At 40.4% G+C, this 21,161-nt stretch overlaps 1 protein-coding gene across 14 annotated transcripts in view; it reads left to right on the top strand.

Annotated features, from left to right (window-relative positions):
• FHOD3 (formin homology 2 domain containing 3) overlaps positions 1-21,161 on the top strand; it is a 471,816-nt gene that overhangs the window by 235,859 nt on the left and 214,796 nt on the right. The window contains exon 1 of one of the 14 annotated variants that reach the window (XM_058692321.1): positions 7,622-7,769. The exons of the other annotated variants lie outside the window; for them this stretch is intronic. The gene's annotated coding sequence lies outside the window, so the exon portion shown is untranslated. Of the gene's footprint in view, positions 1-7,621; positions 7,770-21,161 lie in introns of those variants that run through there. 14 annotated transcript variants of the gene reach the window in all.

The following is a 21,161-nucleotide window of genomic DNA, read 5'->3' as shown; positions in this document are numbered from 1 at the left end:
TAGATGTTTTAGGCATTGCAGACCAAAAGAAAAAATGAAGGTTATTGAGTAGGTACTTCTGTGATGATAGAGAAGGCAGATTTACACAGACATCTTATTGGCTAAGTTCAAATATAATAAGTACAGTGTTCTTATAACGCAAGTCTAATGATACAAATAGAATTTTGGTGGGTAGAGATAGCATTTCTCTTGAGGTTCAAAATTAGTGTTTTCTATCATCAAACTGACTGTTCTTAGCTTGCACGCTGTTCCAAAGCAGGTGGTGAATTGGATTTGGCACATGGGCTATAATTGACCGACTTTGATTCGTATAAATGGTTTGCTTAGAAAGTTCATCCCTCCTCCTCATGAATGGGGCCAAGGTAACTGTCTGCTCTTACACAAATACAGTTTTCTCTAAACTTAATGGTCTTTTAATGATGATGAACTTTGTGACTCTTTGATTTTAAACCATTGCTCTGTGTGTTAATGTAATTTTACCAATAAGTCTTGGTGACTTGCCATCATTAACAAAAATGAATTTAAGGAAGTGGGTGTCCCACTGTGCCCACTTAGATGCTTTATAGTGTGCTGTAGAGAGGGGGTCACTCACTGAGCTCTTCCTACTACATGCATGGCTGGCTCCCTGTGTGTTTTCTCCAGCTAGACCCGTGCTGGCCCCACATGCATGCATGTGCCTCTGCCCTGCCTCTGTGACTTCAGCCACCTGCCTGAGGAGCTGCCCTGAGCACAGACTCCCTGCTGAACGCAAAGTGAGTCTGCACAACATCCTGGTGGGGATCAAAGCAGGAGGAGGAGGGAAGGCCCTGTTCCCACACCCCTGTCTGTTTCGGCTGCAGGGACGCAGCATCACACCAGGCCAGTCGGGACACACTAATTCTGCTCGTAATCCTGGCCCCGATACAAATGTCCAGGAAATACTCCTTTTTCCCCTTAGTTCAGCTAAAATAGAGTAATTTTTCAAATGGAATCTTTTCTAGAAATAACAATAAAAAAGGAAAGAAAAGCAAAAGTAGAGAAAGGTAAACTTATGGGTGCAGAGTAGAGCTTGATTAAAATGTTTTAACATGACTACCATCTGACATGGCTTTGGCTTCCCCTAAGTACAGACCCCTCACCCTCCTTACCCTGTCTTGTTTTAAAGCCAAGGCTTCTGCTTGATGCCTGCTTGCTGCTCCAGGCTTAGCCTCCAGGCTGCAGCTGGTCTGTCGGTTCTGTTGGTGGTCAGGCTGGCCTGTCTTTGCTGTAGATACAACATCAATTTCCCTTCCCCCACCAGCCTTGTACTATCACTGCAGGGAGGGGGCTCTGGCCTCTGAGGTCCTTGGAAACTCTCCATCATTCACCGTTGCTATGGGTCAAGGATCCCAAGGTGTCCAACTTTCTTGGCATCCCCATTTGTCATCATGGCAAACTGTTGCTCTGCGTTTCTCCACTGTCACGTCTTGTCGCTTCCTAATGATCTCCACACTGTTCTCAAATGGGGAGCTGGGACATTTCTCCCCTCCTAGCAGTAGGAGGGTCCCTTCCCCAGGAGTTTGTGGAGACTACATGAGGACTCGAGACACTTACCCCTACCTAATGTGAGCCCTTTGCCTTGCTGGGGTGAGAGCCAGAGAGAGCCAGGTGGATAGTCAGGACTTTTCTTACTACTGTGCCGAAACAAGGCAAAGAAAATTACCAGACAGAAAAGGATATTCTATAATGATAAGTTCAGTCTACCAGGAAGGCACAGCACTCCTAACTGTGCAAGAAACAACAGAGATATGAAGTAAGTGAACCAAAAACTGATAAAATTGAAGGGAGAAATAGACGTGGTTAGCATGAGACTTTATTGCCCTTCTCTCAACAATCAGAATGAGGAGAAATCAGAAAGGATACAGAAGAATACAATAATAGCATCAAACATTTAAAGAGCGCTCCAACTGATAATAGCAGAATATACATTTTTTTCAAAGACCTATGAAATGTACACCAAGCACACCATATACTGGGCCGTAAACCAGACCACAACAAACTTGAACTGAAGTCGTACAGAGGGTGTTCTCCAAACCACAGTGGAATCAAACTAGAAATCAGTGACAGGGAGCTAACAGGAGCATCTCCAAACCCTTGGAAACTAAGCAACACCCTTCTAAATGATCCATGAATCACAGGCAAGTCTTGAGGGAAATAAAAAAAAAAAATACATACTGAATTGAGTAAAAATGAAAATGCAGCTTATCAAAACTTGTGGGATGCAATAAAGGTGTGGAAGGGGAATTTATAGAACTAGATGTTGGCATTAGAAAGGAAGAAAAGCCTCAGTATTCTGTGTTTCCACTTCTGGAAACTTAAGAGCAAAATGAGCATAAAACAGAAGGAAGGAAATAATAAAAATGAAAAAAAAATCAAATGGCCCAGTTGTCCCTCAGTAGATGAGTAGTTAAACAGTCTGGTGCATCCTGACCATGGCGTACTGTTCAGAAATAAACAAAATGAGAACCACTGGCACAATTTGGATGGATCCCAAGGGTGTTAGGCTGACTGTTGAAGCCAATCCTAAAAGATCACATTGTTGAAACAATATTGTTGAAGAAATGAAAGACAGGTTGGTAGGGGGAGGGGCGGTTAGAGATGCTGGTGTTGGGGTAGGGGAGTGAACGTGTCTGTGGAGGGGTAGCACAAATGGATCTTTGTAGTGATGGAGTAGTATCTTGACTGGTGGTAGTGACACAGATCTGCACATGTGATACAATGATACAATGACACAGAACTCTCCATGCATGTCACACTGATGTGAAGTCCTTGGTTTTGATACTGTACTACAGCCACGTACAATGTAACCACTGGGGGAAACTGGTGAAGAGCACCTGGAACCTTTCTGTGCTACCTTGGCAATTTCCTGTGTATTTATATCTCAGAGTTAGAAGTTAAGAGCAAAAAAGATCAGTGGGCATCATCTGTCACTTAGCTATTGTGATAGACCCCTCCCAGCCCCCACCCTGCCCCCAAAGCGTCCACAAACAGCATGGACTGCATTGATGAATTTGTTGTGTCTGATAAAGGGATGTCACGAAGTCTTCAGGCTGTCTATGCTGATTAGGCCTACTTTGAGGTTCTTCTGCACGTTAAACGCCCATGGGCTGATCTGGCCCAAATCCAGTACATGATGAGCATTGAAGGAACCTTCATAAAGCTCACCACGGGAGGGAATGCTGTGACTTTATTTGAATAGTTCATAGGTATAGAAGACACACAGCTATGCTGTGTGTAGGCCCTGAGGCCAGAACCACTGCCAGTGGATGGCAGGTATCTGGAGTGAGATTGGGGTTCATTATAAGGAAATCTAGTCACTGTCCAGAGAGGTAGGCAGGCTGCAGCTCTCCCACTGCTCAAACACATGCGACGTGCTGAGCAGAGACTTGGTAAACATCCATCAGGGATGCTATCAAGGTGCTGACTGCAGTGGCAGAAATGAGGACTCCGTGACTCCTTTCAATGGCATACCAAGGCTGTTGGCCAAGTTGGGATTAAAGGAGTTCATCACTAGGTAGGTGCAATCAAGGATGACCAAACCTTAAAATGGGCCATTGTTTTATCTCCACTGTTTTGAGAAAAATCAAAGCATAATTTTCTGGTCTTATTTTTAGTCCCATGAGGATACTGGCTCCCGAGTAGGAATGGCAGGATTTGAGGATGATGTTCATGCAGCTCTCTACATCCCTGTGAAGCCTTGGACTTCAACAAAGAGAAGCCCTATAGGATGTTCTCTGTTGCCTCTGGCTTCACATAGCCTACATTTCAATAATAAGCCCTTTCATTATGTTGCTCCAACAAGCACGCTTTCTACAGATCAAAGCAGATTCCTCGATGACACACATGGAACTGTAGGCGTGGAGTGCAGTTGGCCTGAAATGTTAGGACCTCTGAGAAAGGAAAAAAAATTGTGCATCTCGAGTACATCCACTTTGGCCAGGTTCCAGTTATGGTGGTAAAGTTGTGTGTCAAGGAAACAGGATCCAATTATACATCTATTTGCCAGCGCGCAGAGCAGCCACGTATAGTTTCCCTTAACATTTCTTCTTTTCAGAATGACTCTGGAACTGCCTAAGCGGAGGTAGTTGCTAGAACAAAGATCGTCGTTGCTGTACCAGGAACCCTCAGGAGCGGAACTGAGGGTTACTCCAGGAAGGACGTTTGTAGACAGGTGCACTTGGGCAGAAAGGCACTCCTGGTGCCAGTTCAACCTGGAGACATTGGGAGTCTTATGGATTAATTGAAGTTCACGTGTCTGAAGGAATACAGTTGACAGAGCTGCTGCATCCAGGCCTGCCCTCGCCTGGCTTCCATTTACTGAGCGGGACCCAGTGATTTAAGCAGGCTTAAGGGAGAGAGGGGGTGGGAGGAGGAGGGAGAATTGTATAAAGTGAGGACAGGAAGGGCTGGTTGGTGAGAGAGCAGCTTTCAGGGACGGAGCTCAAATCGTCCTCATCCCAATCCCCAGCCCCCTGGTGACTCCGTGTGGCATCTCTGTCACCAGGCTCTACCTCAGTGGGGCACGGCTTGCTTGATCCTGTGCCCATTCCCTTGACTTCTCTGTCCCCCAACCTTTTTCTCAAGGCTGGCTTGCCCTTACCCACAGGAAGTGTGCTGGGTTCTGTTTCATTTCTTTTCCTGTTAATGTTGCTTTTCAGAGGGAGATCATTATAAGAAATATTGCTGTGAGTTTATTGTTTTGCTTTCCATTTTAAGCAGTCAGAAATCTGAAACAAGATATAGATGTATGCATGTTTATTCATTCCAAGTAACGTGGGAAGTTAATCGGGTAGTCAGTAAAATGTAGAACTAGCCCCAGGACATTAGGATAACAGGAAAGTTGTTACTGTGTTTGAGGTTCTGAGTCCAAAGTTTCCTAAAACCTTTTTAAAGTTTAACCTTTTTAGAGTTGGCATTTGATCTCATGTGCCTCTTTGTGGAGCACGGTTGGGGTTGAACCTCAGAATTGAATTGAGCTAAATCTCCAGGGTATCCCCCTTGAGAATTCTGAGAAATTAATGCCCTTTCTTTTAAGCACTTAGAGATCTTCAGATAACAATAGGCTATGCTTATAAAGGATCCTTTACAAGAGCACTAGCCCAAGGGAGAGGTTGGAGATCTGTGGCAGCATCTAAAGGCTCTCAGGAAATATCCGCACTTGCCAGTCCAGTCCTCACCAGCTCCACATCAAAGCTGTTTCACAAATGGGAACTTGGATCCCAGTTTATAATGCTAGGATTAAAAGGCTGATGTACTGTGGATAGAGCTTTTTATAATGAGGATGATTTTAATGGGTTTCCCCATAGCCCTTTGTAGAGTTAGTACCATCCTTGCCTTTTTATGAAGACAGATGCCCTGTGAAAATTAGATGGATCAGAGCTGGAGTCCAAACAGGAAGTACAACCTGTCATGATTTCCACAGTCGACATGCTTTTCATCCCACAGATGCCAAGGCGGGTGGGTAGGTAGGGGTGGAGGTGCCTTGATCTCTTTTATAGATTGCTATCTCTTCAATTTTTATTTTTAAGGATTTTTAAAAAATGAGCATTAGCACTCTTTTTTAAATACTAAGAAAAATAATAGATAACTGTTTCACGCTAATATATTCTAAAAACAAAAATAGTTAAAGGAAAGACCACTCAGTTTCATTGAGTGTTCTGTATTAGGTTTCTTGGCTTTGACATTTACCCTTTTACCTGCTAAATATATGTGGTCCTCCCTGAATGATCATCTTTGTCCCAGAATAAATTGGTTGAAAAACAATTATGCTGGAAAAATCCACTGTGTCTTAAAACACTTTTTTGTTTGTTTTCAAAAATTTGATTTTTTTCTCAAAAAAAAGTGGTTTATCTGGAAAAAAAAATTCTTAAACGTGAGATTTGTGTGAGTTCCTTTGTAAAGGGAGAAATTTGTAAGTTGACCAGGAGGAAGAGGGGAGTGCATTAATTCCCTGTGCTGGTGAATTTTATATGTCAACTTGACAAGGCCCCAGTGCCCAGATGTGTGGTCAAACACTATTCTCGATGTTTTGGTGAGGGTGTTTGTGAATGAGATTAGTATTTAAGTCAGTGGACTTTAAGAAAGCAGAATACCCTCCATAATGTAGGTGGGCCTCATCAGATCAATTAAAGGCCTGGATAGAACAAAAGACCTTCTTCAAGCAAGAGGAAATTCTGCTGCAGGTGGCCTTCAGATTTGAACGGCAGCATTGATTCTTCTTGGGTCTTCAGACTGCCAACCCACACTGCAGATTTTGAATTTGCTGACTTCTACAATTGCATGAGCCAATTTCCTAAAATAATTCATATATTTGTGTGTGTATGTCCATCTGTCTGTCCGTCCATCCATCCGTCCATCCACCCATCCTATTTGTTCTGTTCCTCAGGAGAACCTTGACTAATACATTCCCCATTTGAGAAATCTACCAACAGAGAAATCAGTGATCAAGTAATTAATTGCATGATGTTTTCCTTGATACCCTGGTTGGACCGTATGCCATCATGTATGCACTTTTCCTGCTTATGTCCAAAGAGGAAAGTTCATGGCACTTGGGAATAGCTGCCCATTGAACCAAGAAGTATCTCTAATCAATTAACCTACCTAGGATGAGCAGAAGACAATATTCTTCAAGTTTCCAGGCGTTGCAAAGCTTTTGAGCCAAGCTGCGCTAAGGTTCTGAAGACTTAGGAGTCCTGCCCCTCACTGGGGACTTGGGTAGAGGTAAAGAAATGGGGCTGGTGTGTCGGCATTGAGGTCCAGCTGAGTGCTGTGGAGGAAGGCATCAAAATGAACAATGTGCTTGTTCTCCTCAAAGTTTTTTCTCTACCCTTTAAATAGTATTTCGTGATATTGCCAGTGCTTAGTGTTTCAAAAACAGTTCTACTTCTTAAAATAAAAATGTTTATGGAAAAAGATCATGCTTCTAATCTCTTTCAGTTATCTCCGTGATGGAAGCTGGGCACTTCATGGCTCAAATCCAAGTTTAATTGTCCAGGACGGAAGGAGGGGTTTGAATATAGCTGTAGCAAATTAAATCTTCACGCAAAACATAAAATTGTTTTAAAGTCTTTTTATGGGCTTCTGGCACATAATAGGTGTTCATTAAATATGTCGTGTAAATGAGAAATTCTCTAGCTCTTCTCCAGAGAGAGAGATCCATATATTTATATCTGTAGTATTATCCTTGAATATTAGAGGAGGTGAATATTAGAGGAGGTGGAAGAAAGGCTCATGACAGGTTCTTCTCAAAAGTGAGATGCAGGTTTGTAGAGTTAGTACCAGAAACTGACACAGGCTCCCTGCCCTGTGTCCCCACACATGTTCCTTATTGCAGTGCTACACCCAGCCTGCTCACGGGTTGTTATTGGTGAAGAGCATCCACTGCTTGCCCATCATGTGTTGACTTTCCTTTTTATGTCTCCTTGTTTGTTTCTCATCTAATTGCACCTAGTCTATGGGTAAATGCTTTATTAGTTGGGACCAAAGCCCAGGCATCTCTGGGCCCCATGAATCAGGTTGTGTCTCAAGTCAGCTCTTGCTGTGAGGTGCCTGGGCACCTGAGTCACTCGGAAGTTGGGTGGCTGTAGACGCCACAGTGCCCAGTCACGATCACAGTAACCAGCTACCCCGGTGCCTCTGGATGTGGAAAAGTTTTGGCAAGCTGAAGAGTTGGCCACGGATTGAAAACGCCAAGGAGAACCAACCAGGGCTGTGGAGCAGTAAATGTGTTTTGGAGGAAACCTAAAAACCAAGTGAGTATCTGTGGACAAGTTGAGGCTTGGAGGCCAAGCGTGCTCACCCCTTTCCTGCTGAACCTCTCAGACATGTCTCCTCTTTTCTTAGCATCTTCCCTAGGCGTTTCTTTGAACAGAGTGGCGGGTACCTTTCCAACTATATATCAACCTCCAAACAGAAACTTTACACATGATTTTAACTTAAGAATTAGACAAACAGTATCTTCAGAAGTTGGGATTTCTTAGATGAAAGCCTTAGGCAACATAACTTTCTAGTTTGCTCATCTCTAAAACTAGGCTTAATGATATTATCAACCGAATATTGCCATGAGGATTCAATGAAGCGGTGCTTGTAGATTATCTCAGTGTTGTATATGTTAGAATGACAAATTTAGAATTTACACATGCTCAGCCTCCCTCTCACCCCTTTCTCTTCTCACTTTGGTCAACACTCACTCACCATGGAGCCAGAACTAGGGTATACAGTGGTGAGTTGGATGTGGCCCTGCCTCATGGAACTTTCCATTCTGGGCAAGGTGATAGATAAGAACATATAAAGGGTGTATGTCATGATGATAGGTGGTGAGAATTGTTGTGAATGAAGATAAAGCAGGGCACAGGGATGGAGAGTAGTGGACGTGATGTGGGCAGGCTCTATATCATATATAGTGTGGACAAGGAAGGCCACTCTGAAGAGGTGACATTTCACCTAAAGAATGGAGGAAGCTGGGGGTTAATCAAAATTTAAAAAATAGACGGCTTCAGGCATTTGAAATAAATTCCTGAAATCCTCCACGGCCAGTAATGCTGCTGATAACATAGTAGCTCAGAGATATTTATCCTGAAACATTTCTAGGTTCTGGAAGTAGTTTCTGTGTGTGTGTATTGGGGGGGGGGGGTGCCCACACACGCACACATGTGTGTTTTTGATGAGTGGGGACACTGCCTTTTCAGCATGGCTTACACTCTCCCTCATGAAGGCACCATTGAAAGAAAAGCTTCTCAGCGGCACGATTTAGCAGAGCTTATGTTGTAGGTAGAGGATTTGGGTGATGTTGTGGTTTGGTACCCCCTCAAGCAGAGGTTGAAATGAACTATTATTGCTTCCTTGACATGTAGAAATAGATAAAAACTTTATATACCTTTTTAAAAAAAATCTGCTACTTTGATGTTCAAAAAAATGCCATTTAAAAGGAGTTTTGTGTCCCTATAACTGTCAGAGCACCGAGCTGGCTGCTGGGAAGGAGCCATTGAGGACCAGCTGCCTTGGAAGCCTCTTCCTTGGGAGGGCCCGCCGTGTGCCATGTGAAATCTGTCTCGGATGTGTGCATCATGACAGGCTTTTCCCCCTGAAGAACTAAGGGCTGCAGCTTAGTGGACGAGAAGCCCTATTGTGTAGGTGTAAAGGAAGAAGAAATCCCTGTCAGGGCGCGTTTCCCTAGGCTGTCATCCCACCGCATTTCATCTTGAGCCGTTTCTGCTAATCGTCTGTTTCGGTGTTACTACCAATTAGGGTAGCTTACCACCCTAGGCTATACCTAACTGCACAGGTTCTTAGTGGTAGTTCGGCTGTTTTTATTTCACATCTGTACATTTACTTATTCACAGTTTTTCTGTTGCTTTGTACCAGCTCTTGTCGTTTGTACCTCAGTTGTTGTGATAGTTGTAAAAAAACTGACCCGGGCAGTGTCAGTTTTTTCACGACTTCCAACGTGTGTGTTGATTGGTGAGTTTCAGCTTTGGTGCAGTTAACAGAGAATGGCTGTCTTCGGAGCAAAGCGTTCTTTCAGATGTTGGTCTCTTGTTTTCTTTAGAGTCACATTAATGAGCAACTCAGGGACGTTCCCTGTGTTCCTAATCTGACAGCTGGAAGGGAGAGGAGCGGGCTGGAATGTGCATTAAGGAGAGTTCAGGTTCTTCCCTTTCGGGATGAAGCGGGTTGTTTTTAACTTGGACATGCGAATCTCTCTTCAAGGTGTTGGAAACATCATATCCAAGGCTTACAGGAGGACAAAGGTAGAAGAGAATACTGTTTTGTTTTTCTTATTGTGAGGTAGATTCATAAGTTTAACATGGATATATTCGCTTGTGCACTGGGATCTCCAGTACACCCAGGGCATTTTGGTGTAATATTTATTGGGTGCTGCAGGAGACACCCAATAAACAGCCTGAGAAAAAAGCAATGCCACCGAATAATGGTTTAATGCTTCTCTTGGAGTCTCAAATGCAGACTCCCTCAGGCCTTCTGTTCCTTTTTTTTTTTTTTTCATTTATGGGGAAATCATTATAGAAGCTCAAAGCAAGAATTGTGATCTCGGGACTTGAAAGTCAGGGCAGCCTGTGACAGAGGGACTAACGTGTTGACTCATACTGCCTCACAGAACTGATCCCTCCCTGCTCTAAGTCATCTCCCGGGGACAGCCTTCACCTTGGTCCCCTTGCCCCCCTGCCTGCAGGCGCAGAGTGACACTGGAGGGGAGTGGCATCCTTGTGGGGACAGAGGGCACAGGAGAATATGGGTGAGGAAAGGGTACCCCTCTGGCAGCACGGGGGCTGGGCCATTGCACACAGGGTTAAGTCCGTGGTCTGATGCACTGATTCGGGTGGGAGGGCCTCTCCCTTTCACTCTCTTCAAGATTATTGTTTCAAACCATAACAGCCAAGGTTTATAGGAGAACAAAGGTAAAAGAGATTATCATTTTGTTTGGTTACTCTTACTGTCAAGTAGATTCCCAACAGTTTAAATAGTCTAATTTTAAAACCAAGGATATGGGGAAAAAAAAAAAAAAAACGCCAAGGATAAGGACCTTAAACATTTAGCCCCACAAATACACAAGAAAAAAGGGGAGAGAGAGAGAGATCACGGATGGCAGAGTCTAGAAAAAGTTCAAAAAGGGAGGTAACGTTTGTGGGAGCTGGCCCTCTGCTGGTAGCTTTATACATTCTGTGTTCTTTCCTCCCTGTGGTGAGTTGTCAGCCTCCAGCAGGAGTCCAGCGTGGGGGCACCTGAGGAGACTGTGCCTACATAAAGTTGGTATTCCTGAGCTAAGTTGGTATTCCTTGAGCAAAAAAAGAATGTGAAGGAGTGATACTTGAGTTTGATGGGTTTGTGCATGTATTGAGCAAACCATCAATTGAAAATCGACCATTTGTGAGGCGTTCCCAGGGACTGGAAGAACAGCTCTGGGAGTGCAAAGATTTCTGAGTGAGATTGCAAGAAGCTTCCAACTGACTTGAGGAAGAGAGTGGACTTGTTTTGGTTCCTTTTAATTGGAGAATATTTCTTTTCCTGTTAGGTGCAACCGTGTATTTCAAAACAACTCTTGAGGTCAGATTGACATACAATAAACTGTGCCTGTTTAAAATGTACAATCTGATCTGTTTTTACATATATATACACTAGTGAAACCATAACCATGATCAAGATAGTGAAAAGTATCCCTTACCCCCAAACTTTGCTTGTGTTAATTCCTCTTATCCCCAACTCACCATCCCTTCCCTAGGCAACCACTGATCGCTTTTCCATCACCCTAGATTAGTTTGTATTCTCTCCAAGTTTATATAAATTACTTCATACAGTATATCCCCTTTTATTGTCTAGCTTCTTTAGCGTAATTATTTTGAAATTCATGTTGCATTTTATTAATAGTTCATTCTTCGTTATGCTGAGTAGCAGCCTCTTGTATGGATATACCACAGTTTGTTTATCCATTCACATGTTAGTGGACATCTGGGTGTTTCCAGTTTTAGACTTTTCAAAATAAAAGGTGTTGTGAACATTTGTGTACAAGTGTTTTTGTTGACATATGCTTTCATTTTTTTTTTTAAGTTTCTTTTATTTTGAGAGAGAGAGTGCGAGTGAGAGCCTGCCCGAGTTGGGGAGGAGCAGAGAGAGGGGGGAGAGAGGAGAATCCTAAGCAGGCTCCACATGGCCAGCATTGAGCCTGAGGCGGAACTAAAACTCATAAACCGTAAGATCATGACCTGAGCCAAAATGAAGGGTTGCACACTCAACTGACTGAACCACTCAGGTGCCCCAACATGTCCTTTCATTTCTGTGTGATATTCTTGAGGGAATCACTGAATTACAAAATAGATGTATGTTTGACATTTTTCCAAAGTGTTTTTACAATCTTAAATCCCACCACTATTGTATGAGGGTCCAATTCACCTACATCCTTTCCCACACTTGATGTAGTTAGTCTGTTTAACTTTTGCCATTTCTAACAGGTGAGTAGTGATATTCCTTTGGGGTTTTAATTTGCATTTACCTAATGACTAACGTGGAACATCTTTTCATGTGCTTATTTTCCATCTGCCTATCTTTGGGTGTTCAAATCTTGTGCCAATTTTTAAAATTTATTTATTTACTTATATAACTTATATAATTTATTGTCAAATTGGCTAACATACAGTGTGTAAAGTGTGCTCTTGGTTTTTGGGGTAGATTTCCGTGGTTCATTGCTTACATACAACACCCAGTGCTCATCCCAACAAGTGCTTCCTCAATGCCCATTTTCCCCTCTCCCCTTTTCCCCAATCCACCCTCAGTTTGTTCTCTGTATTTGAATCTCTTATGGTTTGCCTCCCTTCCTTTCTGTTTGTAACTATTTTTTTTCCCCTTCCCTTCCCCCATGGTCTTCTGTTAAGTTTCTCAAGATCCACATATGAGTGCAAACATGGGATTGTTTGTCAACTAGTGTATTTCCTATTTCTGTTTTTTTAGGATTTTAAATTTTTAAATTTTTATTTATATATATATATATTTATTTTTAGAGAGACAGTGAGTGGGGGAGAGAGAGAGAGAGAGAAGGAAAGAATCTTAAGCAGGTTCCACACTCAGCACGGAGACCAACCTAGGGCTCCATCTCAGGACCCTGAAATCATGACTTGAGCAGAAATCAAGTCAGATGCTTCACTGACTAAGCCACCCAGGCGCCTCTTATTTTTTTGAGTTTTGAGAGTTCTTGATATGTTGAGATAGAAGTCTTTTATCAAATGTTATTTGTAGATATTTTCCTGAGTCTGTGGTTTGTCTTTTCATTTTCTTAAGTGTATTTTTCAAAGAAGGTATTTTTAATTTTGAAGAAGCCTGATTTATCAGTTTTTTTTTTCTTTTATTGACTATGTTTAGCATCTTATCAAGGAAATCTTTACCTAACTCAAGGTCTTCAAGATTTACTCTGACTTTTTCTTTTAGGTTTGTAGCTTTAGGTTTTAAATTTATGATGCATTTTGAGTTAGTATTTGCATGGGGTATGGATCAAAGTTCTTTTCTTTCTTAGGTATAAACAATGGTTCCAGCACCATTGGCTGGAAAAAAAAAAACAACTATATTTTTCTCTGTTTAATAACCTCTGAACTTTTATTAAAAATCAGGTGACCATGTACATATAAGTCTATTTCTAGACTTCCTGTTCTGTTCCATTGATTGTCTATTTTGATGCCAATGCCACACTGTCTTGATTACTGTAGTTTTATAGTAAATGTTGAAATGAAGTGTGTAAGTCTCCCAATTTTGTTTTCCTCTTTCAAAGGGCCCATATTAGATTCTTTGCCTTTCCATGTGATTTCTATATTTGGCCTGTCAATTTCTAGAGAAAAAAAGTCCTGTTGAGATTTAATTGGGAGTGTATAGAATCTCTAGATCAATTAGGGGAGAACTGACATCTTCAAAATATTGAGTCCTTTAATCCATGAACGTGGTTTATCTCTTCATTTATTTAGGTCATTAATATCTCTCAACAATATTTTGTAGTGGATCCCTAAGTATTTCATATTTTTGATGTGTTTTTAAATTTCAATTTCTAGTTGCTCATTGGTATTACATAGACCTGAAAACTGAATTTTGAGTATTGACCTTGGTATTGTGCAACCTTGTTAGTCACTTATTTGTTCTGCCACCCTTTTGTAGGATCCCATAGGATTTTCTACTTACATAATCATGTTGTCAGTGAATAAAAACAGTTTAGATTTTCTCTTTCCATTGTAGATGCCTTTAAATCTTTTACTTTCCTTATTGTCTGTAAGGTTGAATAATGTTGAATAGAAGTGGTAAGAGTAGTGGCACCCTACTGAGCGTGGCTCAGTTTGTTAAGCTGCTGACTCTTGATTTTGGCTCAGATCATAAACTCAGGATTTGTGGGTTCAAGCCTTGTACTGGGCTCTGCACTGACGGCATGGAGTCTGCTTGGGATTCTCTCTCTCTCTCTCTCTCTCTGCTATTCCCCTGCTTTTGCTCTCTCATATTCTCTCTCTCCCTCAAATAAACATAAAAAAAGGTGGTAAGAGTGGACATTCTTCTCGTTTTCTGTCTTAAAAGGAGAGAGAACATTCAGTCTTTAACCATAACCATGGTTAAAGTCTTTAAGAGATAACCATGGTTTTACTGTAGTTTTTATTTATTTATTTATTTTTGGTAGAAATCCTTTTTCAGCTTGAGGAATTTTCCTTCCATTCCTTATTTGCTGGGAGTTTAAATCAGGAATATATCAGGAATAACATTAGATTTTGTTAAATAATTTTTCTGCGCATATGGAGATATTTGTAAAATTTCTTGTTAATATGGGGAATTATACTCATTTTAAAATTATTAAATTGGGACAAACTCTACTTTGTCATGATGTATTTGCCTTTTAATGCTGGATTTGATTTACTAATTTTTTTTATTTTACAGCTATGTTCATGAGAGATATTGGTCTATAGTTTTCTTTTCCTTTAATGTGTTTGCTTTTGTCTTTGTGGTAATGTTCATTCTTATGTCATTGGATAAGTTGAGAAAATTGTCTCCTCTTTAATTTTCTGTAAGAGTTTGTGTAAAATTGACATTCATCCTTAAATGTTCACTAGATTTTCCAGTATACCCATCTGAGCCTGGAGACCCCTTCCTAGAAAAACTTAACTAAAAGTTCTATTTATTTAATGGATGTTGGGTCATTCAGGCTATTTATTCTTGAGAGAGGGTTGGTTAGTTTGTGTCTTTCAGGGACTTTGTCCATTTCATCTAAGTTGTCAAAATATTTTGGCATAAAGTTCATAGTGTTATTTTAATATCAGCAGAGTGTATAATGTTGTCATCTGTCTCATTTTTGATTTGTGTTCTCTCCCTCCCTCCCTCTCATCAGGCTGGCTAGAGATGTATAATTTTATTTATCTTTGCAAAGAACCAGATGGGTTTTCTTTATTGTTTTCCTTTTTTAAAAATTTTCATCGATTTCTCCCGATAGATATTATTGCCTTTATTTTGCTAACTTTGGGCTTAACTTCCTCTTTTTTTCTGCTTTCTTAAGGTGGAAGCTAATGTAATTGACTTGAGAACTTTATGACATAGACTGGGTACTGTAAATTTCCCTCTACTGCTTTTGGCAGTATCTCATAAATTTTGATATATTGTATTTTTATTAATTTTAAAACACTTTCTAATGTACCTTTTGATTTCTTCTTTAACCTATGGGTTATTTAGAAGTGTTGTTTATTATACAAATAAGAATTTTCAGAGATCTATTATTTGTTTATGGGTTAATTTTATTGTGATCAGAGAACATGTACTGTGTGACTCAAATCCTTTAAATTTATTGAGACTATTTTTTTTGTGGGTCAGAATCTGGTCTGTCCTTAGGCATTTGAATAGAATTCTTCTTTTGTTGAGTGGAATATTCTATAAATGTCAATTAGGTCAAGTTGATGGATAGTTTAGTTCCAGTCTTCTACATTCTTATGATTTTCTGTTTTCTTGTTCTATGGATTACTGTGAGAGTAGAGTTGAAGTTTCCAGCTATAATTGTATGTATTTCTGCTACTCCCTTCAGTTTTTACTTCAGGTACTTTGAAGCCCTGTTATTACATGCATAGCTATTTAGGATTGTTATTTCTACTTGATAAATTAACCTCTTTATTATTGTGAAATTACATCCTTCATCCCTGGCAATAATCATTTATCTTAAATTTATCTCATCTGGTTTTAATGTAGTCACTCCATTGTTCTTTGGATTAACATTAGCATGTTTTTTTTCTTTCATTCTTTTACTTTTATCTCGTTTTTGTCTTTATAGAAAAAAATCTTTTTTTGTAGAAAGCATTTGGGTCTTGCATTTTTTTCTTTTTAAAAATATCTGACATTAAATTATTGTTTGTAACATTTATATTTGATGTGATTAATGATGTTTGGGTTTAAACTATCATTTTGCTATTTGTTTTCTAGCTGTACGTTTTTTTTTTGGCTTATTTTAGATTACTTTTTAGGATTTCTTTTTGTTGTTTTTTAGCTATAAATCTTTGGTACTTTTGCGGGTGCTTTAGGTTTATAGTATACATCTTTAATCCATTACAGGTGTTCTTTAAGTGATATACTACTTCATGTACCATAGAAGAAACTCACAATATAGTGTCATTTCTCTCCTATTAGTCTTTTTCCTGTTGTCGTACCTTGTACCTTTACATATGTTATAAACCCACACTACATTGTTGTTTTTTTCTGTCTAGGCAGCCATTATATTTTAAAGAGATTTCAATATTTTACTTTATTATTTAACTTTTTTTAAGTTTATTTACTGTTGAGAGACAGACACAGAGCGTGAGCAGGGGAGGGGCAGAGAGAGGGGGAGACACAGAATCCAAAGCAGGCTCCAGGCTCCTAGCTGCCAGCACAGAGCCTAACACGGGGCTTGAGCTCACAAGCCACGAGGTCATGACCTGAGCTGAAGTCGGGTGCCCAACAGACTGAGCCACCCGGGTGCCCTAAGATTTCAATATTTTAAAAAACTACATATTTATGTATTGTTATGTTTTCCAGTGTTCTTTATTCCTTTTTGTAGATTCCTATTTCCATCTGGCATCGTCTTCCTTCTGACTGCAGGATCCCTTGTAGTGCAGTCTGCTGCGGCTGAATTATTTCACCTTTGCATGTCTGGAAAAGTCTTTATTCACTTTTGTTTCACTGAGTGTAAAAACTAGGGTGACAGGTTTTTTTCCCCTTTACATGTTGTAAATATGTTATTCTATTGTCTTCTCATTTGTATTGTCTCTAGCAAGAAGTCTGCTGTCATTCTTATCTTTGGTCCTCTGTATATATTGTCATTTTTCCTCTTTTAATATTTTTTTTATCACGGATTTTGATAAATTTGATTATGATGTGCATTGGTGTAGTTTTCTTAATGTTTCTTTGACTTATGTTTGGCTGAGCATCTTAGATCTGTAGGTTTACAATTTTTCATCAAATTCATTCAAGTATTTTTTTGACACTTTCTGTATCTTTTCTCCTTGGGACTTTGCATCACACATGTTAGAATGCTTGAAGATGCCCCTCAACTCATTGCTCTGTTTAGTTGTAAATTGTTTTTTATTTTGCTCTCTGTTTCATTTGGACAGTTTCTATTCCTTTGTCCTCAATTTTGCTAGTCTTCTATATATAATTTGCCATTAATTCCATTTAGTCTAATTTTCATTTTGGAAATTAGGGTTTTCATCTAGAAGTTCAGTTTAGGTCTCTCTAATATTTTTCACGTCCCTACTTTTATTTTTGGCATATAAGGAACACTGTTTTAGTGCCTGTTTAATGTCCTTGCCTGATAATTCCAATATCTGTGTCAGTTTTGTTTCAGTTTTGATTACATTTTCTCAGAGGGATGTATTTTCCTGCTTTTTTGCATGCCTGGTAATTTTTTATTGAATTCCAGAATGAGTTTTACCTTATTGGCATGCTGATACTTTTGTATTTTTTTATTTTTTATTTTTATTTTTTTTAAATTTTTTTTTCAACGTTTTTTATTTATTTTTGGGACAGAGAGAGACAGAGCATGAACGGGGGAGGGGCAGAGACAGAGGGAGACACAGAATCGGAAACAGGCTCCAGGCTCAGAGCCATCAGCCCATAGCCTGACGCGGGGCTCGAACTCACGGACCGCGAGATCGTGACCTGGCTGAAGTCGGACGCTTAACCGACTGCGCCACCCAGGCGCCCCTGATACTTTTGTATTTTTATAAATACTTGCAAAGTTTGTTCTGGAATGCAGTTACTTGGAAATAGTCTGAACCTTTGGATTTTGCTTTTAAGCTTAATTAGGTGGTATCAGAGAAGCATGTAGCATAGGGCTAACAATTATCCATGACTAGGACAAGATACTTCTGATTACTGTATGTACCCAATTTCCTGTGAATTAAGAGATTTCTTTTTAGTCTGGCACATGGAAATAGTCCTGTATGACCTCTGGTATTTTTCCTTCTAATCCTTTTGGGATGGTTCTTCTTCTGGCTTCAGGTATTTACATGCACTGATTAGTACTCTGCTAAATACTCAGAGGGAATCCTTTATAGATTCCTAAGTCCTCTCTGTGCAGCTCTCTTTTGTATTCTGTCCTGTGAACTCCATCCATCTTGATATTTCAGATCTCTCAACTCAGGGAGTCTGATGACTTCCCAGCTTTGCTTTGGGTCCTCTTCCCTATGACATGCCTGGGAATTTTCTCAAGGCAGTAAGCTGGGGTTTTGTATGTTTTAAGCAGAAGGGGAAATTTTGATACTTGTTTCTCAAACTTGGCCAGAACCAGAAGTCTTGCAACCAGTTATATTTAAAATGTATTGACAATGTGTAAAATCATGAAAAAATGATCAAAATTTTGGACTTGTGATCCTATTACTGGAAACATATCTTAAATAATTCTAAAAATGAAAAAGCTATGCACACAAAAATACTCTGTATGGTGTTATTTATAATGGAAATGGAGTTATTTATAATGGAAAATTTATAATGGAAATCTATGTTTAGGAAAAGGAGATTGGTTAAAATTAAGGCATATCTGTGCAGTAAAATGTTGGGTCACTTTAAATGACTATGGCAAAGATTTTCAACATTAAATATGTTTAATGTTAAACTCATTAATGATATATAAAAACATTCCATGGTATACCATCACTATAACCATATTACATGTTCGTATATATAAACACTCAAAGAGAATACCCAAAATGACGGAGCATTTTAAGGAGATTGACCATTTTTCCTCTACTTTAAAGAATGTATTCATTATTGTATTAGAATCTGTCAATTTGGGATTCATTGAATCATTATTCCTTTAAATTTATTACAAAATATTAAAAGCATGCAGAGATTTAAAGAAAAATAAGGTAAATCCCTGTGGGCATATTATATGTATGTGTGCGTTATATGTGTACCTACTTTCACTGTACTGTGACATATTTGTGTATGGATACATGGCTTCATGAGCCACCTCCTGATGCTGATGAGCATTTAAGTTGCTTCAAATTTTCACGGTTTCAAACCTGGATGTTACAAAATTCTTGTACAGGTGTGTGAGAGTTTCCCTAGACAAGAATGTATTGGTATGGGAGAAGTTACAGTCTCCCATGAGGTTAATAATTATGTTTTATGGAGCTAAGTTTCATAACCTGTCTCGTTTTACATGTTCTCTGGGAGAAGGGGTACCTTACATCTTCAGGTACATGTTAAGAACATTTTTATGTGATTCTTAATAAAAGCACCATAAATTGCGTTATTAATCAGATCAAATGAAATTGAAAAGAGACTCTGGAACATTTGTGGGTAATCTTTATAGGTATACCTTAGTTATCTAGAATTAGGGGAGTTTTGGGGTGCCTGGGTGGCTCAGTCAGTTAAGCATTTGACTTCAGCTCAGGTCATGATCTCACAGTTTGTGAGTTCGAGCCCTGCATTGGGCTCTAGGCTGACAGCTCAGAGCCTGGAGCCTGCTTTGGATCCTGTATCTCCCTCTCTCTCTGCCCCTCCACCACTCATGCTCGCTCTCTCTCTCTCTCTCTCTCTCTCAAAAAAAATGAACATTAGGGGCGCCTGGGTGGCGCAGTCGGTTAAGCGTCCGACTTCAGCCAGGTCACGATCTCGCGGTCCGTGAGTTCGAGCCCCGCGTCAGGCTCTGGGCTGATGGCTCGGAGCCTGGAGCCTGTTTCCGATTCTGTGTCTCCCTCTCTCTCTGCCCCTCCCCCATTCATGCTCTGTCTCTCTCTGTCCCAAAAATAAATAAAAAAAAAATAAAAAAAAAAAAATGTTAAAAAAAAAAAAAAAAAAATGAACATTAAAAAAAGTTTAGAATTAGGGGAGTCACTTAGAATTTTATTTTGATGCCATTCCTAAGTGATTGCTTCTGCATTGAACCTTTGTATAATGAGACTCTTGGCGGTTTCCTTTGGGCCACCCTGAGGCTAAATTCGCCACCCCGCCCTAGCTGTGAGCTGAGGGGTATCAGGTCTGTGCTCACATTCACATTCGCACCTCTGTACCTTCTCAGCTTTCAGTCCTGCTGCCCTGGCGGCCTGCCCTGTTGCCACCATTGTTTTCACAGAACAGGAAGAACCCTGGCTCCCCCCACCTCGCTCATCTTTACCTAGTAGAAAGCACTGTCTTCTCTCTTCGCCTTCTCCTTGGATTACAGTCCTCACTTAATGTTCCTTGAAGGTTTCTGGGACTTGGATTTTTCTGGGCATGCTCACTGAGCTTTTCAGGGCAGGATGGTGTAGAAAACGCAGGTTTCAAAACTCTCTGCCTTTGATCACCCTGCTATTCCAGTATCACCTACCGGCTGCCGGCCCAAGGGCGTTGTTTGTCCTCCCGGGATCCCTCTCTCTGCTGCTGCTTCTCCTGGCTCAGCCGGAAAAGCCAAGAAAGAGAAGAAGTAGCAACACCTGCTCCCACGCAAGTCCCTCCTCAGCTCAGAAGGAAGCTTTTGAAAAAGGACTAACTGGTTCACCTTTTCCTCCTTTCTGATAGGTGGCATCTTGCATGTGATTGTTGTTCACTGATAATCTATTGTTTGGCTACCAATGCCTCTGCTCCTCTGAACCCCTGACTACAATTCATTTTAGCACACTGCTCGGACAGGACACACGTTTTAAAGAGAGCTGCCCAGTGATTTTTTTCCTCATTGTGTGAGGCTGGCACTCGCTGAGGATGTGTCTACTTTGGTTATGATCACTGTCTTAGTCTGCGCTCTTTTGTCCTCTGTAGGCCTCTTCCATCCTGTCAGAGTTTATTTCCCCGCCCCCTCCCCCCAGAAAAGCCCAGGAGAGTTCTGTATGGGGGTGACTAGGATCCACAGAAATGGCCGGTGTCACTTCTTCATACATTAGTAGGCATACACTATCCAGCTTGTGTGGACTGAAGCTTATATGACTTGGGGGTACAAAAGTGATTATTTTTGAATGAGAAAAGGAATCACGATAAGTTACAGATTATAGGAGGGTGACGGATACCATAAATGCCTCAAAACCCAGAAAAAGCTATCTTAATATTTTTATTACACTAACATGCCCCTATGCATTTTCCCTGCATTTTCTGCTTGTAGCTTTCTACACTCTTACAGTGATTTTGTAGTGTTTTCTATAGAGAAAGCAGGAAGGTAATTCAGTCTTTGTTCTAGTATG

This window comes from Neofelis nebulosa, chromosome 11, assembly GCF_028018385.1.
Source record: "Neofelis nebulosa isolate mNeoNeb1 chromosome 11, mNeoNeb1.pri, whole genome shotgun sequence".
Classification (NCBI taxonomy): Eukaryota; Metazoa; Chordata; class Mammalia; order Carnivora; family Felidae; genus Neofelis; species Neofelis nebulosa.
This window is presented reverse-complemented; position numbering and strand designations above follow the sequence as displayed.